This window comes from Cervus canadensis, chromosome 4 (genome assembly GCF_019320065.1).
Source record: "Cervus canadensis isolate Bull #8, Minnesota chromosome 4, ASM1932006v1, whole genome shotgun sequence".
NCBI lineage: Eukaryota > Metazoa > Chordata > Mammalia > Artiodactyla > Cervidae > Cervus > Cervus canadensis.
Genome location: NC_057389.1, coordinates 25,293,608 through 25,315,200, shown reverse-complemented (window position 1 = coordinate 25,315,200; position 21,593 = coordinate 25,293,608). Strand labels below are relative to the sequence as shown.

The 21,593-nt window shown below is 36.3% G+C and overlaps 1 pseudogene; it reads left to right on the top strand.

The window, feature by feature from the left end:
• The first annotated feature begins 20,040 nt into the window (after positions 1 to 20,040).
• Positions 20,041 to 21,189, top strand: LOC122439329 (annotated as a pseudogene).
• The last annotated feature ends 404 nt before the right edge of the window (positions 21,190 to 21,593 follow it).

The window sequence follows — 21,593 nt, the reverse complement described above, 5'->3', positions numbered from 1 at the left end:
GAAATGGCAACCCACTCCAGTTTGTTTGCCTGGGAAACCCCATGGACAGAGGAGACTGGTGGGCTGCAGTCCATGGGGTCGCAAAGAGTTGGAGAGACAGCACACATACACACACATATACACACACATCAACTTACAGATATCTCTTGGGACCTACGCTTTGGAACAACATGTCTTCTGAAATTGTTCACTATGATTATTTGCTTCTTATACAGAATTCATGCTAACATAATTGCCTTAAAACTGTCTCTCTTAAAAGTACAGACTATCTTAGCAAGAATACCTATTTGCTTATCTCTGCACATCTGCCTATTAATCTATCTTCAGTTCTCCTCTATTGTTTACATATTCCTGAAAATGTATTAGGTTAGAGCCTTATTCATTCACTTGTCACCCACAAACTAAGTTATCTAACAGATTCTAGCCACCATTTTATGTTGTCTTATGTTCATGATTTATTTGTCTCCTTCTAGGTGATGATTCTAAAAATAATTGAAAATATGTTTCTACTATTGTTCTACTTATAAAAAAATCCAAAACTGTGAAGTAGAAGCTTAGAATTATAATTCTAAAAGCAATGCCTCTGTTTTTGGTGTGCTGGAGTTAGGCCTATGCTGGTAATGCTAACAGAGGAGAGCAGTTAATTATGCAAGTGGTTTCCAAAACCAAGTATAGCTTATATTATGCAAGTAAATTTCAATAAAACTTGCATTCAGTAGAAAAACATTAAAATATTCATTCAATTCATTTTACCTAGAAATACACTATATGAATTTCAACATCATGCTAATATTGCAGTTAGGCCTGTAAATTCTACAAATATATGTCCGCAATTTTCCGAGACTGAATTCTACCTGAAGAGCAGACACCATTTATTTATTTATTTATTTTTGGCTATATAGCACACAGAAACTGCAGATACCCTTTAGTGAAACAGAACATCCTAGCTTGAATAAAGAATTTTAAATGCTCTCAGAAGATATTTATATGAAAACTATATATTTTAAGTATAAAAGCAGTTTCCAGAAATCTCTTCTATCAGTTTCCTATGGCTGCTATAACAAATTCCCAGAAATGGCAGCTTAAAACAAGGGGAATTTGTTAAGTCACCATTCTGAAATCTAAAGTCAGTATCACTGGGCCAAATCAAGGTGTCAGTGTTGCAGTTCTGCAAGCTTCAGAGGAGATTCCCTCCCTTACCTCATTTAACTTCGAGTAGCTACCATATTCCTTGCCTTGTGGTCCCACTGCTCAAATTTCAGCCTCTGTTGTCACACTGCCTTCTCTTCCATCTGTCAAATCTTCCTCTGTCTCCCTCCTATAAAGAGACAAGTGACTGTATTTAAGGTCTAGTAGGCTAATGCAGGATAATCTTGCTATCTGAAGATACTTTTTTAAATCACATCTGCAAAATTTGTCAGAGTCACAGGACTCAGGCATCTAGAATATAGCTATATTTGGCGGGGGGCATTATTCAGCCTACCACATCCCTTTATATCAACCTTCAGATTTTTCAAAGTCCAAAGCCTCATACATATATGGTGACTAAAGTACTTATTTAACTCAAAGCTTCTTAGTGCATTTTGAGTCATAATGTAATTTCCCAGAATCTAGAGCTGTGCTAGGTAATATTCTTCTATGAGTTTTAAATAAAGTTTAAGTTAAAGAGTGTTCTGTGTCTGCGGATGGTTTCTTCTAGCATCTCTGAGAACAGTAACATCTTTTCTCCTAAACTAGATACCTAAGACATACCCTTTTCCTTCCCTGCCCTCCACTCTGCCCTTACCCCAAATCCCAGTCCATCACTTGTCCTTGATGACCTTGACTCTAAATATCTTTCAAATTTTCCCATTTTTTTCCTCTATTCTCCTCAACTTCACTCTCCATCCTGCAGTTAGAATTATCATTTCAAAGCGCACAGGTGATAATTACGTGACAAATGAATCCATTCTCTGATTTTGGGACAAAGGTCAAAATTCTTAACATAGTCAAAAAGACTACTCTTCAGATTTAGCTAGCACCACCCTCCCTGTAGTTTTCTGCAATTCAGTCCACAGCTGTGTGCTGGGGGGACTTCTGCTGAAGGCCAATGACCACATTACCAACCTAATGATATTATTAAGCTAGGGAAGGCAAAGCCCCAGGGTACCTGTGAGCTCAGCTAAAACTTTTATATTTGAATAGAATGAAGTTATCGCACTCTGATTTAAAAACACTCTGTTCTGAGTTAAAGGAACAGAGAGGACAAACCGTCACAGAAGGAAGTGAAGATGCTAGAAAAAGAGTAGTAATGATGGATTCCTGAATTAGAGAGGGGAGAAGATCACCTTGTGTACCTGACTTTGCTCTTCGAGAAGAGCAACTCTACTATTCTTTAGGGTCTTGGATTCTGTGAAATCTTGTTGAGCTTAAAATTAAATTTCTATTTTTATAGTCTTTTCCCATTTATTCTGCAATTTGAATGGGTGTTTGTTTATTAAAACCAAAACATCAGTGGGTTGGCCAAAAAATTAAAGTTTAAAAAGACAGGACAACTGTGGTAAAGTACATGGATTTAATGAGAACAAAATTTTCTAAGGTAAAAAGAGCTCAATTTCCCATTACACATGTCTAAGTAATGCTAAAATTAGAAATACTAAGATAAAGGACTTAGAGATCATCTTACAAAATAATTATACGAGTGATATGCAAATTCTTAAACAGATTTTTTTTTTTTTTTGTAAAAAGTGAAAGAAAGTGAAAGTCATTTGGTTGCATCCAACTCATTGTGACCCCATTCTCCAGGTCAGAATTCTGGACTGAGTAGCTGTTCCCTTCGCCAGAGGATCTTTCAGATGCAGGAATCTAAGCAGGGTCTCCTGCACTGCAGGCAGATTTTTCACCAACTGAGCTATCAGGAAAACTCCCCCCCCCCACCGCCTTTTTTTTTTTTGGTAGATATGTACTATATCTCATATACTGGAACATCGGAAACATCCAGTATATAATAATTGTTTTTGTTAATATGTTGATGATGCTGATAATCTTTCCTGATCTTAGTTAATTTAATTAATCAAGACAGGATGCTAATGAGGTTATAGCTATAGATCTTAGAGTTGGCTCTGTTCAGTTCAGTTCAGTTCAGTTCAGTTCAGTCACTCAGTCGTGTTCCATTTAAGTGAACACAGATTGACTTCTCACCTCAGTAAGTCGCCACTGCTGTGTATCATTAACTGAAATAGCAACTAAAATGTGATATTATTATACATCTGAAAAATGACTATCTCAGAAAAAAAATATTTCAAATCTTGTGTTTTACTTACTACAGGTCACTAATTTCATCTTTGTATATGAAAATTAGGATACTTTATATCTTTGATGATGAAGAACAGGCTTTTTTGGTTTCTGTACATAGTCATATAAAACATTTCTTTTTAATATTGTCCTGAAACATAAATTAATCCTTGTTTAAAATTATGAAGATTAATTTCTATTCTTCAAGAACTACATCAGCCATTTTAACTGTTTTGATTATGTGATAGAGTTTTTCCATATAATTTCACCAAGAAGAGATGCCAGCTAACAATTAAATTTGTTCATGCAATTATAATAATTATTTTAATGTTATAAACTTACAGCAGGTCCTATGGAAATTATTAGAGGCAGCAATCAAATATTATATAAGGAAAATCAGATTTGTACCTACACTGATTTGACTTGTGTTAATATTGTATATTAAAGTGAAGGAAATTAACAGAAAAAAACCAGAAATTATAATGAATTATTCAATCAAAATCTAGTAAACAAAGAGTTGCTGGTTACATGGAAGAAACTGGAAGTTTATATTCTTCAAAAAAAGAATCTTAATTAAAGGCTAATCTCGGGAGAATTTCTGAAATCCTCATAAGACAGCTGTAGTTGATTCATCAAGGCTTTGCCTAATGCTGGTCTCAGAGGTCTTCATCAAATTAGGTGTCAATTTGAATATACGGTACCCACGTGATATTTCACGTGTTCACCTGCAGTTACTTACATAAGTTAGTTCCTTTGCCTGTTCTTGGTTTTAGAAAGATGTCCCAATTACTATAATGGATAAGGTACTCTTACATATGTTACTTATTCATTTAATGATTATCTGAATAAAAGTAAGATGCAAATGAGATGATTAGCCTCAATTTACAGATTAGGAAAATGCTGCTACTGAGGTCAGCAACATGCCCAGTGATACAGCTAGTAAGCTATGTACCAGAATTAGGACTTAGACCCTAGGTTAATGATTCCAGAACCCATGTTGTAAACTCCTTGTTGGCTTTTAATATATACATTTATGTGCCTGTATTTTACAAATATTAAACATTGATATCATCTAGAAAATGCTGTGATGGAACACACTGTCATATCCAAAATGTTCAGATAATTCAAATTTTATAAACCAACTTTAGCATTATTATAAAAATGGTTATTTAAAACATAGTATATTAACATTATATTTCAAAGCTTTGTATAGTATAAATTATGACTTCATAAAACTATCTGGTTTGTCTAAACTTTATTTCCTTTAGATGATTTCCTCTCTTCCTTTTTCTCTTTTATGTACATATAAACAAGTATAGATAGTATATATTATATACATTATTTAATTTTATCAAAATATAGATGGAATTGTAGGCAGAATCTCTTAAGAAGTTTATCAAGCATGTATGCTTGCTCTAAGATTTTCTTTTAGCTTAGTATGCAATGGAAGTTTTCTAAAACAAAAATTGTTCACTCAGATGTCAAATCATTTCAAAACACATTTAACAGAGTCCCAACTGCTGCTACCCTCCAATACTGGTGAACCAGGCTTCAAAGCTGAGGACATCTTACAGATATCCTTGAAAATCATCAAAAATATTTTTCCCAAATAGTGGATAATAAATTTAGCAGCATTTAGACAGAAAAAAATTAAAACAAGAAAAAATTATTTAAACATCTTGTAAATCTTTCCTGAAAGACCCAAGGACCTAATTCTATCATTAAAAGGTCTATCTCTTTGAATGTCAATTTTTTTATCTCATTAAAAACAAATGTGTATGTATGCTCACACCTATAGGCACACATATATTTACACATACATAGGTATAACTTCCTATTGAATGGCATATATAGATAAAATTTTCTATCGGATGACTGTTAATCTCATCCTTTTTCATTTAAATTGGTATGACCTTTTAAAGCTTCATGGTGATTGTATAGTTTGCATATTATATCAACCCACTAGTTACCCAATTTACTAGAGTTCAGTGAAAGTAATGATAATTCACAATTCTACAATCACCCATCTACAGTCACTGTAAAAAATTAGTGAGCATTCTTAAACATACAATGTATATTTTCACATGCACTTAGACATGAAACACATATATAGGTACTCACAAAATAATTCATTGAACTTTGACAATTATACATTATTCTTTAATTTTGAAGAGTTTGCTCCTTTAAATATCTTATTATCTTAACGAATGGATTTTTTTAAACAAGCAGTTTTAAATTTAAAAAGAAAAGAATCTTTTCAAATAGAAGTTTGAGAGATTTATAAGTAACAATTTCAACAACTCCCTACCAAATTGTCTAGTTAAACATTTATTTATGAGGAAGATGTTCCTCAGAAGAATAAGGGGAAAGAAAAACTCAACTGATACAATCCATAAAACTCAGTGTGGAGTCTATTAGGGCTCAAAGACTTTTTACTAGTTTAGAAAATGAAGCAGATGTTTCAGAGAACAGGAGACGATAAAGAGAATACTAAAAATATGCAGCAGCACAGCTGCATCTGTGTCATTTTTCTGACCTGGAATTTTAGAGAAAATTAAGCCAATTTTGATTCTTCACTTGCTTTAATTAAGTCCTCTGTAGTTGTGACACTGAATTCAAATTTATAAATCATAAACATGGGACTTAGGTGCCGATCTGAAATAGAAGTGATAACTCAGATTTTATAAATTAATTGATTAACCAAACATACAAAATGGACAAAATGAGCATAAAGATGACAATTTTTTTTTTGCTAATGTGTAATCAATCAAACTACCTGATGCTGGAAAGCAGTAAAATAATTTTGTTCCTGAAAGAGGGTCTCTTGAATTTTTAAAATTATTTTCCAGGATGTAATGAATGACTTAAAAATTCATCTTGAAATGAGAGCATTCTTAGTTGTCATGAAAATGTTCCTTATTAACCATTCCTTTTAAAATTTCTCCTGAAAGATTACATTGAGTTCAAGACACAGAAGTGCTAGTTGGTTGCATTTATAGAAATTCATTACCATAATAAGTCACCATAATTTTATGCTTATAGACATCTAGGCTGTATATGAAGCACACACCTAAGCTATTCCATTAAGTATATGCAAATATAATATTTTCTCATATTAGTTCAAACAATTAGTAGAAAAGAGTTAAACATATGTCTTGTGATTAAAATTATTCAGCATTAGATAATTATTTCAGTGTAATTTTTTCATTTTAATGCATGCTTTTGTAGACAAAATATAAAATTATTAGAAACTAGTCTAAAGGAGTGTGTGATACAATTGATAGAAGGAAACCAAAGGATTTAATTTAAAAATTGCTATCTAAATAAATATTCATTTATAATTAATTTGATTCAATTACTTGACATCAAAATAAACATATGTTAAGTGATAAATTCTCTAATGTAAATCACATGACCTAGAAGAGCTAGACAGATAGAAATACATCACTTATAAAATATGATTAGATCTATAGTTCCTAATCCAAACTCTAGGGGCCAGATATATTCCAGAATTGGGATCGTGTTTGAATTTTTTAAAGGTAACGTTTTGCTTGTATCTTATATTATGCTAACACTCAGTGGGGCCTGGAACAGTTCCCCCATTCAGACATGTAAACAAAATACATTAACAATATATATGAGTCAAATAAGAAAAAAATCAATATATAATCATACATCAGTATAGATCTATTTGTCACTATATGAAAACCTTTTGGTTATCAGGGCTCTTTGGATGAGGGATTTTCAATATATATTACAAAACATACTAATTTCCCCATACATGGGTTTGCTTTACGTTGGTTCTCTGAACAATGTAAATGTACCTGGGCCCAGCCCTTTGACTCTATAACCATGAGCATTTAACAGTGTTTTATGATCAAGGTGGTATTTGTACTATTCCAACCTCGAAGACTCTTGAGAGTCCCTTGGACTGCAAGGAGATCCAACCAGTCCATCCTAAAGGAGATCAGTCCTGAATATTCATTGGAAGGACTGATGCTGAAGCTGAAACTCCAATACTTGGCCACCTGATGTGAAGAGCTTACTCATTGGAAAAGACCCTGATGCTGGGAAAGATTGAGGGCAGGAGGAGAAGGGGACGACAGAGGATGAGATGGTTGGATGGCATCAGCGACTCAATGGGCATGGGTTTGGGTGGACTCCAGGAGCTGGTGATGGACAGGGAGGCCTGGTGTGCTGCAGTTCATGGGGTCGCAAAGAGTCAAACACGGCTGAGCGACTGAACTGAACTGAACCTCTTTATCACTATTAAAATACTAGAAACTTCACTGAGCAGTTCTGAGAATATGAAGAATACAATAAGGTGAAGGAAAAGACTTCCTCTTTCAAGAGAGACAACCAAACTAAGGCAGAACTTGATCAGTCACATTTACATGTATTTATATTTCTATCATCTCAGAAATACTAAATTTCTTACCTGGAGTAGCTTTCCTATATTTTCAACTACTTTATTGAAGTTGTTGGTATTATATCTTTTTTTAATGATGACATGTTTCTGTGAACATATCTATACAGCCTACTCTCAAGTGTTTCTCAGTCTGTAGGTTGAATAAAATTCCTTCCATTTTCCTTCATTACATAGTCTTATTCCAGATATGAGCAGTCCTGGTAAGAAAATTACCTTTCTTTTTTTCCTGTCTGGCCTGTTCTCAGAGGAGTAGAACATCCAAAACACATTCATTAGGTGAGTAAAATACAAGCGAAAAAAAGCTGTTATTATAGGTTAATCTCAGTATTCTCAAATTTGGGTAGCAAAGAATAGACCAAAATACATGATAGTCACCGACACCAGTATGTGATATTGCCTGAAGCAATATATTCTTATTATGGGATTCAGGAGGGGTAGATGAATAAGAGGACTCTCAAACACAGGCTGCCTATGTCTAGTTAGCCTAAGAGATTGACCGCGATATTTCCAAGACGTGGTTATAGAACAGGAGACGATTAACAGTTTCTCTGAGCCAAACTCTTTGAAGAGATTATGAGTCTCAGAAATTACAGTCTTTTTTTTTTCTTGGCAGATTCACAGAGTTCTATGAACATTCAAGCCAAAAAATTACCCCTGTACTTGCTTTTGTGCCAGAGTATCCTCCAAGCACATATCACCAAATCCCAATTTTTCCAGTTCTCATTGGATCTGCATCTGTCTGGGTGATCATCTTTCAGATTCAAAGTAAATTAATCCTGCAGCGTATTACTTCTATATTTGGGATAGCTTTATGGAGCTATGTTAATAGTTGGCACTCCTTTTCTTCAAGCCTCACTGCAATCTCTGAGTATTCTAATTTTATAGATGAGAAAACAGAAGCTTAAAAAGCTAAGTAACATGACTTAGATCACGCAAACTTATAAATGGTGAAGTAGGCGCTTGAAGCCAGATTCTCTGATGCCAATCTCTTTCCATAATTCCATGGATAATTAAAATGGTACATTTGGGTAAGGAGAGTCTTTCATTTGTTTAAATTTGGCAAAAGTCTCAGATATGGTTTTGTTCCATCTCTGCTGAACAATCAATCAATCAATAATTACTGGCTTGACTATAATTAAGGACCTAAACCAAAAAGACTTATGAGGAATCTCTGTGCCCAGTTCCTGAAACTTGACTAGAATCTTCATTTCCTCAAACACACATGAATTCATGAACTATGTCTAAGCCTTGGCCTTAAAGAAATATCTTTCAACCTGATAAATTTTAGAATCCTGCTACTAACTGGTATAAAATGAATGTCAGTCTTGAGATCTCTTTTTCACTTGGAAAAGATGGTCTCACTCTGCATTGCAAAAAAGGGAGAGAGCAAATGAAGAGAGATAACTTAATTCTATCAATAAGGAGGAAGGTAGTTGTATGAATCTCAAAAGAAGAGATAAACATGTTTGAAAATTGCTTGAATCAGTTAAACATTTTATTGTTATCAACACTAAAGCATATCCTCCACTAGAAAAACAGTAGGTGTAACTGAATTGCTTTTAAATGACTTTCAATGATTCTTGAGATGAGGCATTAGAATAATTTTATTATAATTTCACAAAATTTTATTTTCATTTGTTTAGTCTTCCTGTCAATTAGAGGTAACTGATGAAAAAGACTGTGAAGCAGAGTAATTTTTGCTATTGAAATTGAGAGGTTCTCAGGAATTTTTATTTAAAGTTTTAAAATATTTCTTAAAATAAGAAGGCTTGAGATTCATAATACTTCTATTAAGCAGTAAGATGGTGAAATTATTAGAAGGTCAAAGATTTTAAATGGATAAAAATAAATATGTCAGGAAAACTTTATAAGAATAGATTTTCCAAATTATGTTAAATCTTAAAATAAGTGGAAAAAATTGAAATGAGGAAGATTTAAAAAGAATTATTGTTTTAAAATATAAAAATGTTTTTATAACATTAAGGAACATTATTAAATTATTGGGAATTTATCTGTATTTATTGTTTCATTTAAATTTAGACCTGTAGGCCAGTTGTCTTGGATTGTGTTCAGAGAATTTCCCAGAATCCCTTTTATTGAAAATGCAATTGCCCTAAAGGGAAAATAAAAGCCTAAATCATCTAGTATGTAGTTAATTTTTATACTTGATATAGGCAGTCTACTGGGTCATACAAGTCATATTGGTAAGATAACTACTATTTCAGGATAAGACAAATGTCAACTGAAGTACCCTTTTTCATATATTTTTGAGATCTGCACGATTCCTGTCATCTCCATGTTTTGAAGTCTACAGTAAGAAGTTGGCATCACTTCCTTATTGTCACCACTGGCTTTGGTTGCTTTATGAGCCATCTTACCATTCCCAACAGTTTGCTCCTCTTAGGGTCACACTGTCTAGATGTGAAACATGGCCCACTTTATTTAATGCATACACTATCATCAAAATAATAAGCAAGCAAACAGAAAATAACTAACAAATAATTGATTTCATTTTAGGTCTGGAAAAACCAAAATGGGTGTATTCACAAGAACATCAAAGCATAAATTTTAAACATTGAAAAGCATAGTTTTTTCAAATTTTATTGGCCACTATTAAAAGGTCTAGTCAAAGCTATGGTTTTTCCAGTAGTCATGTATGGATGTAAGAGTTGGACTATAAAGAAAGCTGAGTGCTGAAGAATTGATGCTTTTGAACTGTGGTGTTGGAGAAGACCCTTGAGAGTCCCTTGACTGCAAAGAGATCAAATCAGTTCATCCTAAAGGAGATCAGTCCTGAATATGACTGATGCTGCAGCTGAAACTCCAATCCTTCGGCCACCTGATATGAGGAACGGACTCATTGGAAAAGACTCTGATGCTTGGAAAGATTGAAGGCGGGAGGAGAAGGGGATGACAGAGGATGAGATGGTTGGATGGCATCACTGATTCAATGGACATGAGTTTGAGTAAACTCTGGAAGTTGGTGATGGACAGGGAGGTCTGGTGTGCTGCAGTCCATGGGGTCATAAAGAGTTGGACACAACTGAGCAACTTAACTGAACTGAACTGATTCAAAAGTTCTTGGATTCCACCACATTTATTGGATTTATCTATAGTACACTCATTCTGTTTATTCAACATATTCTTGAAAAAAACTTCTTTCCAAATGGAACTATAATTATTGTTGTTCACTTGCTAAGTCATGTCCGACTCTTTGCAATCCCATGTACTGCAGCAAGCCAGGCTCCTTTGTCCTCCACTATCTCCTGGAGTTTGCTCAATCTCAGGTCCATTAAGTCAGTGATGCAATCCAACTATCTCATCCTCTTTGCCCCCTTCTCCTCTTGCCCTCAGTCTTTCCCATCATCAGGGTCTTTATCAAAGAGTCAACCCTTTGCCTCAGGTGGCAAGATTTTTGGAGCTCAGCTTCAGTATCAGTCCTTTCAATGAATATTTAGGTTAATTTCCTCTAGGCAACTTCCCTGGTGGCTCAGATGGTAAAGTATCTGCCTACAATGCAGGAGACCTGGATTCGATCCATGGGTCAGGAAGATCCCCTGGAGAATGAAATGGTGACCCACTCCAGGATTCTTGCCTGGAAAATCCCATGGAAGGAGGATCCTGGTAGCCTCTAGTCCATGGGGTTGCAAAGAGCTGGACACGACTGAGTGACTGCACTTTCTTTCTTTGTTCCTTTAGGATTGACTGATTTGATTCCCTTGCAGTCCAAGAGACTCTCAAGAGTCCTTTCTAGCACCACAATTAGAAACCATAAATTCTTGGGTGCTCAGCCTCCTTTATGATCCATCTCTCACATCTACACATGACTACTGGAAAAAGCATAGTTTTGACTATACAGATCTTTGTTGGCAAAATGATGTCTCTGCTTTTTCAAATGCTGTCTAGGTTTGTCATATCTTTCAAGTAGCATCTTTTAATTTCAGGGCTGCAGTCACCATCCACAGTGACTTTGGAGCTCAAGAAAATAAAATTTATCATTGCTTTCACTTTTCCCCCTTCATGGATCATAGCCTTGTTGTGGTAAAGGGGTTTGCCTAACTCACTGTAGCTATGAGCCATGCCACACAGGCTACTAAGGTAGACGAGTCATAGTGAAGAGTTCTGACAAAATGTGGTCCACTGGAGGAGGAAATGGCAACCCACTCCGTATTCTCTCCATGAGAACTCCATGAACAGTATGAAATGGAACTATAGTGTTAGGTAATTAAATAATACTTTTTATAGCTATTATATTTCATAATAATTCTAAAATATAACTATATAATCATTATTACAATTAAGTTACATGTTTTTAAATAGCTTTTATTTTTCTCTAGTAACATTTTATGGATCCTGCAAAAGCTGTCTCTGCTCCCCAAATATGATGGGTTTTTTTGTGCTAGTGGCTCAGTCACATCTGACTTTTTGCGATCCCGTGGACTGTACCCGGCCAGGCTCCTCTTTCCGTGGAATTCTCCAGGCAAGAATACTGGAGTGGATTGCCATTCCATTCTCCATAAATACGATGTAGACATGACAAAATGCATTAATTTTTGTAGTTAAAACATCATGCAGATAAAATATATTCTCTTCAACCAGTTTTATGAGGATGGCCCAGGCTGTGTATCAAGTAACAGTGAACAATGAACATGGTATCTTTCCCGTGTGGTCCAGGAAGAACGTAAGTAAATAAAAAGTAAATGCTTTCTATCTTCCAGAGGGGATGCATGCAAGTTATGACATGGTATAGTGTGTTAGTTATGCTATGTTATGTTACACACTGAGCTATAATACACACGCTATGCTATGCTGTATGTTATGCTATGGTATTCTATGCATTACACTATGTTACACTATGATATCTCTTTTTCTTAGATGTTTGTTTTCCAATTCTACGAAGCCCTCTTTAGGTGCATTGCTTTGCTTAAGGTGTCATGAATTGGCATAAGTTCTGAGGTATAGAGAGGATGGAGAACTGGTTCACTCCAGGACACTTGTTTCTGCATCATTCCCCCGTGACTCAAAGTCCTATCATTCCCCTTTGGCTTCCAGTTGGTGATGAACTGTATTCAGGTGCATCGATAGGTGAATGTTACTTATCTTTTCTTATAGGATGTTAGCCCCTCAAGCTACATCTTAAGTCTAGCACAGTCTTCTTTAGAGCTGGGTTTACCATGCCAGACAAAATTTCTATGCATTAGACAGAGTCTCTGGTAGGCAAAAGGAAACTGAGAGACAAACAGGTGTTGTTTGTCTCCCACATTTTCAGTGTAAGGGATTCTGTGCATGCTCAGTTGCTCATTCATATCTGACTCTTTGTGACCCCATGGACTGTAGTCCACCAGGCTTCTCTGTCCATGGAATTTTTCAGGCAAGAATACTGGAGTGGGTTGCCATTTTCTACTCCAAAAAACTGCACCCCAAATATGAAGCAATTCCCTGCCCAGGGGTTGAAGCTGTGTATCTTGTAACTCCTGCATTGGCAGGTAGATTCTTTATCCCTGGGTCACCTGGGAAGCCCACAGGGGATTATGCCTGAAAGGAAATCAGGCTGGTTAGGCAGCATATAGTTCTACACACAAATACTAAGGAATTAGATTGTTACTCTGATTCCTTTAGGCCCTCAGTCAAAGATTCCTATTTCCTTTTGAGGTGGTTGTCATTACTCTTTCCTATCCTGTACTCAGAACCTCTAAATAAGATTTAACTTTTGCTTGACCGGGGACAAATTTTCAGAATAGTGAAAGCAAATAGATCTAAAATGCCATTCACAATAAATGCACCATTACTATATATACCATTAAATGAAAAGGAAATCTCTGCTAATTTAACACTGATACTATATTTTATATCACTTTTTATTATTTTATTCTATTAAACTACCTATTTGTATACATTACACTTGTGCAATCATAAGAAGAAAATTTAAGTGAAATAATTGATTAAATGACTCTAAAACTACAAATTCTTTCCATTCAGGGTCCAACTTTTTGATCTGGAAACACCAGTGCATTTTTTCCCATGTAAAATCATCCTTAGTGGCTACACAAACATTAATGATTCATTTTTTCTTGAAAAATGCTACAGTAGTTTCTGTATATTTATTGTCCAAGCAGCTAACAGTATTTATAATTTTTCATACAAAGGGGCAGGCAGTAACAACTTCCAAGACTACCTGTTTCAGAATGACAACAATTATGTCATCTAAATTTGGATATGTTAAAATTTGAAGGAAAAAAAGAATCCCTGAAATAATGCAACTACGTGTTAGCTGGAAATTTCAGATTCTCAACCACCATAGCTAAAGAGTAGGAATGTCCGCTTCTAAACATTCAGGATTCAGCTCCAAGAGCACTCCTGATCCAGTACCGTCACATTTATAGTAGTCAATGGAAAAATATTTCACATGTCAGTGAGTGGCATAGGTGGGTTTCCCTGGTGCTTCAGTGGTACAGAATATACCTGCAATGTAGGACCCAGGTTTAATCCCTGGGTTGGGAAGATCCTCTGGAGAAGGAAATGGCAACCCACTCCATTATTCTTGCCAGGAAAATCTCATGGACAGAGGAGCCTGGCAGGCTACAGTCCATGGCACCATAAAGGAGCTGGACAGAACTTAGCAACTAAAGAACTAAAGCACAGAGGTGTATTTTGTCTGGGAAATTTTGCTTCCTATATCCATAACAAGAAGATGAGCCTTTCTGATTCCTTTTGGTCCTGGGTTTTTCCCCAACAAGCACTTCTCACCCATGTCTGGGAACATTTCCAGTAAAAAATGTGGTGTAATTCATTGGGTGAAGGAGTATGTGTGACCACAGCCCGCTATAGGGCTAAGCATTCTTGGATACCCTCCTTGCTACATACACATAGCCACAATCATTTCACACTTCCATATTTCATGGAGAGGTTTATCAACAGATTATAGAAAGTTATTTTTTTGTTTGTGAATTACACTTGCCCACACTGGTAGCAAGCTAAGAGGTTAGTAACTAACCAAGTATCCTTTGACAAAGTATCCTAGAGAAGGGGGTCTGTTGCACATATTCAAAATAACTTCCCAAGTCTGAACACTAGAAGTTAAACATGGTCCCTTTTCCCCTGATTTCTTCAGAGAGCATTTGCATATGTTCATTCAGTTCAGGGGCTCAGTCATGTCCAACTCTTTGTGACCCCATGGACTGCAGCATGCCAGGCTTCCCTGTCTATCACCAACTCTCAGACCTTGCTCAAACTCATGTCCATCAAGTCAGCGATGCCAACCAGCCATCTCATCTTCTGTCATACCCATCTCCTCTTGCCTTCAATCTTTCCCAGCATCAGGGTCTTTTCCAATGAGTCCGTTCTTCCCATCAGGTGGCCAAAGTATTGGCCTTCAGCGTCAGTCCTTCCAATGAATATTCAGGACTGATTTCCTTTAGGATGGACTGGTTGAATCTCCTTGCAGTCCAAGGGACTCTCAAGAGTCTTCACCAACACCACAGTTAAAAAGCATCAATTCTTCAGCGCTCAGCTTTCTTTATGGTCCAACTCTCACATCCATACATGACTACTGGAAAAACCATAGCTTTGACTAGACAGACTTTTGTTGGCAGAATAATGTCTCTGCTTTTCAGTATGCTGTCTAGGTTGATCATAGCTTTTCTTCCAAGGAGCAAGCATCTTTTAATTTCATGGCTGCAGTCACCATCTGCAGTGATTTTGGAGCCCCAAAAAACAAAGTCTCTCACTGTTTCCATTGTTTCCCCATCTACGTGCCATGAAGTGATGGAACTGGATGCCATGATCTTAGTTTTCTGAATGTTGAGTTTTAAGACAACTTTTTCACTCTCCTCTTTCACTTTCATCAAAGGCTCTTTAGTTCTTCACTTTCTGCCAAAGGGTCGTGTCATCTGTGTATCTAAGGTTACTGATATTTCTCCTGGCAATCTTGATTCCAACTTGTGCTTCATCCAGCCCGGCATTTCACATGATGTACTCTGCATATAAGTTAAATTAAGTTAAATAAGCAGCGTGGCAATATACATCCTTGACATACTCCTTTCCTGATTTGGAACCAGTCTGTTATTCCATGTCCAGTTCTAACTGTTGCTTCTTGACCTGCATACAGGTTTCTCAGGAGGCAGGTAAGATGGTCTGGTATTACCAACTCTTGAAGCATTTTCCACAGTTTGTGGTGATCCACACAGTCAAAGGCTTTGCCATAGTCAATAAAGTAGAAGTAGATATTTTTCTGAAACTCTCTTGCTATTTCGATGATCCAACAGATGTTGGCAATTTGATCTCTGGCTCCTCTGCCTTTTCTAAATCCAGTTTGAACATCTGGAAGTTCATGGTTCACGTACTTTTGAAGCCTGCATTGGAGAATTTTGAGCATTACTTTTCTAGCGTATGAGATGAGTGCAATTGTGTGGTAGTTTGAACATTGTTGGGCATTGCCTTTATTTGCGATTGGAATGAAAACTGACCTTTTGCATATGTGCAGTCAAATTATTGAAGATTTGAGAAGGATGAAGGAAAATGTCAAAATTTAACAACTTAATTTGAATATTTTTCATTTATCACTGATCCTGAGCATTTCCCAGGAGTCAGGCTCTAAGCTGCTTCACCCTGCTTGACTCACTCTGTGCTCCATGAACTATTTTCTTCTTCCTCTTCTGCTCTCTTTTACACTTAATTTTTATTTCTTGCCCAGAGAAGTTTCATGATCTTATCTGCTTCCTCGACTCATAATTTCAGTCTTCAAAAGGCTTTAAGGAGGTAGAAAATATTCAAATAGAAATCAAGGCCATGCATAATTTTCAAAGACTTCATGCAAGGGTTAGGGCTGACTTGATTAGAAATTTTAAGGACAGACAAAAATCTAGAGTTAGTAGGAAATGTGATGCAGGAAGTCAGAAGAGGAACAGAAGCGTGGGGGAGAGCTCTGCCTCATTCACTTCAGGAAACTAGTTAGCTTTAGCCAGTCCAGCTTTCGCCTTATGCCCTCCCTCCACTCACACATTCTCGCTTCTGTCATCACTCCTTCATGGTAAAGCAGATAGAACCCAACATCAACTTATCAGTCAGGCTGCATCAGGAAACATCTTTTTAGCTCTGATTTCCTAAGCTCCACTTCCAGAGGTGTGTCTTAATAGCTGTTAGAGTTGATGCTGTGGATAGATAATAATTTTATTTAAGTTTTTATGTCTGACTTAGTGATCATCTGGACTAGTAAATTAAATACTACACTTAAAATGGTTTCATTTAATTACATGATCTAACATCTAAAACACATTCTGAAGAAGAAAACATATTTTCCAGGAAGGAATAAGTAATGAAAGTTTAAAATTTGAAAAGAAGGGCCAAAGGGAGGCGCCATGATGAGGGCATTTGGAGATATCCAATTTACCATACAGGGAAAGGATACCTACAGCATAAGGGAAAGTAAAATTTAGAATGTAGAAGTCCTTACAAAAGAAAGGGACTAGGAAAGTAGCAAATAAAATTTATCATATTTACTGTTTGGTTTAGGTTCTTCCTGGAAAATACAAATATTTGTATACGCTGGAATATCGTTTCATTGCCACTGTTTAAAATGCTAGAGGTGAGGGGAGTGAACCAAGGGGATGGGGGACCTAAGCAAGAGGGAGAGTTGCTTAGAACTTGTCTGTTGCTTGTGCTGTGTGATGCCCACAAATCTGAAGAAAATGAAGCATTTTCTCTGATTAACCATGTATATTTCTGAAAAGATTGGCAGTTCTCCTTAGTTCTTGGTTCAGGTTCCTTGTAGTTTAGGGGAATTACATCCTTGTAAGTTTTGACCTCAGGTTCTCTCTTTAAGAAATGTTTTTGTTTCCTTGATATCCAATACTGTTTTTCATATACTCGTGTATAACAACTACATTTTGCATGTGTGAATGACTGAATAAATGATTGGATGTAAAGTAAGCTCGTTCTGAGGAAGAAAAGAAGGAAGAAAGAGTTTTTCTCTCCCATTAAGTTCTCTAGTGTACTTTGAATGGTCAAGACCAGATTTCTTATGTCATGTCTTGATGTACTCTTTGAATCATAAATTAAATAAAATACCTAATTTTTTCCCATAAGTCTTTTTCAAATATCAGGATTTTTTTCCATTTTATGGAACATTAATAACAATAGTAGTATTAGTTACAGCTAATAATTGTACATTACTGTAATTCAATTATTTGCAAGAGACAAAAACTCATCTCTTACTTTAGCCATGCCACCTGCAGAGAAAATTTCTTTGTGATAGAATGCTTGTAGAAGGTTCCATTCTCTCTTCCATATATCTCCTAGAGGAACTGAGGCCAGCCTTTGTGAAATAATATTCCTGCAGTGTACTGACCATTTTCAAGAAATTTAAAACAGAAACTTTCTCCATAATGGAACTTCCCAACTGAGTTCTCCTTCTGCTTAACCAACAGTTTGGCTACATCCTCTACTGAGAACTCAGTCATATTTCTAGAAACTGCCTTGTTTTCAGGAAACACCTTGCTTGTTATTATACATTTGACTCCATTCATTTTAGCCATGATAAATCATTTACTCTTTGGGTAGGCCCAGTAATAACATCAGGGATCATTGCTGGGAAATCTAGAATATAAAATAATCTAGCTACCTGGTAAGAAGGACTTTAGGGTATGTATATGAATGTGAATGTTAAATAACTCTTACAAATTCCAGTCTTTTGAATAGTATGTATTATATTCACAGATAAAAGAAGACAATGACAGAAGGCAGAAGCAAAATTTAATTCTATTCATAAATCAATATGCAAATCTAAAGCAAATTTTATTTCTTCCTTAAATTTGTTCTGCTTAATTTTGTGTTGTCTATATTTCTGATTCTACACCAAAAATAATTACATTGAGGTAGTAAAGTATTTTATTTGGAGTAATGGCCTCCTCAACTCCAAATCACTTATATGCACTAAAGAAGTAATTTTTCTCTTAAAGTAGACTTTAGGGGAGATAGTCCTGCTAACTACATATCCCAAACAATTTATGATATATAGGTTAATGCCATTATGACTGATCAACGACTTACTGTTTAAATGGCTAACCCATATGCCCTAACAGGTGATGTTTGTCAATCCAGTAATACTAAATCAAGCAAATTCCAACAACTCTGAGCAGCTTAGCTACCTTACTGTTGGAAGTCTAGTATTTAATATCACTCTTTCTTAACATTTCCAGTACAGAATACAGGTTCTTACACCTGTTTCTAAATAGGCCAGGTCATTCTGTGAGGGCATCAAGACTCAAGACCCTTTATACTTGTTATACAATGCCTATGTTTCTGTGATTATGCTATAATTTATCTTGCCTAGTAACTCTTCTGGAATATTTGGGGTTATTTTATATTGTGTTATAAATTGAGCCAAGTGGCCATTAGAACAAATACCAATCATCTAGAATGAAGAAATTTGCGAAGGTCACTTTACTAATTTGTCCTTTCTTACCTGCCAAGTGGCCTGATAGCACTCTTCATCCTTCCCAGGCCTCCACTGAACCAAGTAGTCCTGCTTTGCCCATCACTTTCCTATTTTTTACCTTGCCATCTGTTCTGCTTTGACGTGACTGTTAATAATCTGTGTGACCTAAGTGATGACATCATCAATTTAGAGATTCTAGGGCATCTGCACTCTTTTGCTGCTACCTTTTGACATTCTTCATCAAGTTGACTGCTGATACAATGTTCATTTCTCCTCTGAATTCAAGACACATATGATACATTGTCTCTTATATATTTCTACTTGGACATTTAAGAGATATTTTAGAGATTATTTTAGAATCTTGATTTCCTCCCCGCCCAACAATCTTCTCCCAGAATATTTACTAAAGCAGTGAATGGTAACTATATCCTTCCCATCACCTAGGTCACAAACTGTGAAGTCATCACTGTCTCTCTCTCACATAATTCACATCCAACTGATCAACATACATTGGTATATCAATTCTCTGAAAATTATACAAGATATGTCCATTTCTCACTTTTCCATAGCTGCTACCTTCATCCTAGCCACCAACACTCTTCATTTAGATTATTATAATATGTGCCTAGTTGATGACCCTATCTCAACACACCACTCAGGGTGATTCTGTAAAATTGTTAAAGAAGATAATTTTATGACTCTTCTCAAAAACCATCACTATATACCTCACGTCAAGAGCAGTAAAAGGTCACAGAGTCCAGCTTTTATGTGCTAACTGCTGGGGCCCAGGTGTGCCTTCACCGTTCCCTCACCTAATTCTTCTGTCGTTTTCAAGTCCCAGTGCACCAATTTCATACTTTTATCTTCCTCACTCTTTAACTCTCTCTTTCTTTTGCAGTTCAGCATGCAGTAAAAAGACACCTCTGCAGACGGTTTCCTGCCCAGGTGCCAACATTTCCCTATGTGGCCATCCGTGGGGATCAGGAACCTGGAGCTCCCAGGGTGCAGTGCCCCCTATCTCGCCGTCTGCCACATTCAAGCAAGGGGCTCCCAGGTGACACTAGGGTTTTGAGTATAGCCAGTCTGGAATCCCACCAGGAATTGCTTGAAAAAGCTGTGGCAGCCCTGGAGGGGTCTCAGTAGCCTCTGTGACCACTGACAATTTGTTAAAAAGCAGGGGGCCAAATTGTTTGTAAAGATGATGTGTATGGAGATACAAACAAGGAACTTCAATCAGGTGACAACTGAATTTGGATTAAAGATAACTTTGTTGATTGTTCTAAAACCAAACTGTTAGAGGCAGCTATTATGCCAGAAACCAAGCTTGTTTAGATTGAAACCCCCATACATCCTGGCCTGAAGATGACTGACAATGAAACCTGTGCACATACTGTCCTTAAACCTGGAAACATTATTTTGGTCGTGGATAACACATTTATGTCAACATATTTCCAGTGGCCTTTAGCACTGAGAGCTGGTATTTATATGTATTCAGCAACAAAAGACATGAATCACCAGATGCTACAATGGGCTTAGTGTCACTTAATCCTCTGTTTCTTACAAAATTCTCTTGGAGCAGTTCCATCTCCTGTTGACTGTTACCTCCACAATAAAGGCCTGAAGACTCTATGAGTCCATATGGAGAAGTATTTTGAAAATGGAATGGTAGTTGCTCAATTTCTGGAGTCAGATCCTTGGGTAGAAAAGGTTGTTTATCCTGGGCTGCCCTCTCATCCTCAGCATGAGTTGGCAAAGCATTGGTTCACAGGTCACCCAGAGGGGATCACGTTTTATATCAAGGGTTCCTTCAACATACTGAGACTTTCCTCACGAACCTAAAGTTATTTATTCTGTCTGAGAGCTCAGGGGGAATATGAAAGTCTGCTGAGCTTTCAGCATTCATGACCCATGCATCAGTGCCTAAGAGTGAAGTCTTGGAATAAGTGACACATTGATTCTACTCTCTGTAGACTTAGAGGATAAACAAGACCTACGAGACAATCTAGATCAAGTGTTGAAGGCAGCACACCCTCCAAATGCAAGTCACAACTAGCATTCCATAATTGCCATTAGAAGTTGCTTTCAGAGAAGATAAAATCTTCCACGTAATTGAATGGACCATTAATGAGTCTTTACAGAATTTTCAAGTGAAAAATTTAAGGCACCTCATTACCTTTCACAGCTGCAATCTTCCTGGGATCATCCCTCTTAAAATGTTTCCTCTTTCCCTTAATATAATTGACAGATTAATTCTGTTAAGATCATTTTGCTAATTCTGATATTCATTTGTTTCTGAAGGAGGTGAGGTTTGTGCTGCCATTGGGGATTGTGTTCCTTTTTTTTTTCCAATCTTAAGATCTATATTGATCATATTAACAATACAATGGTAATTCATTTTTTATGTTTTCTGAGGAATTTAAGTGATTATATGAATTTTCTTATATTGAGTGATTTTTT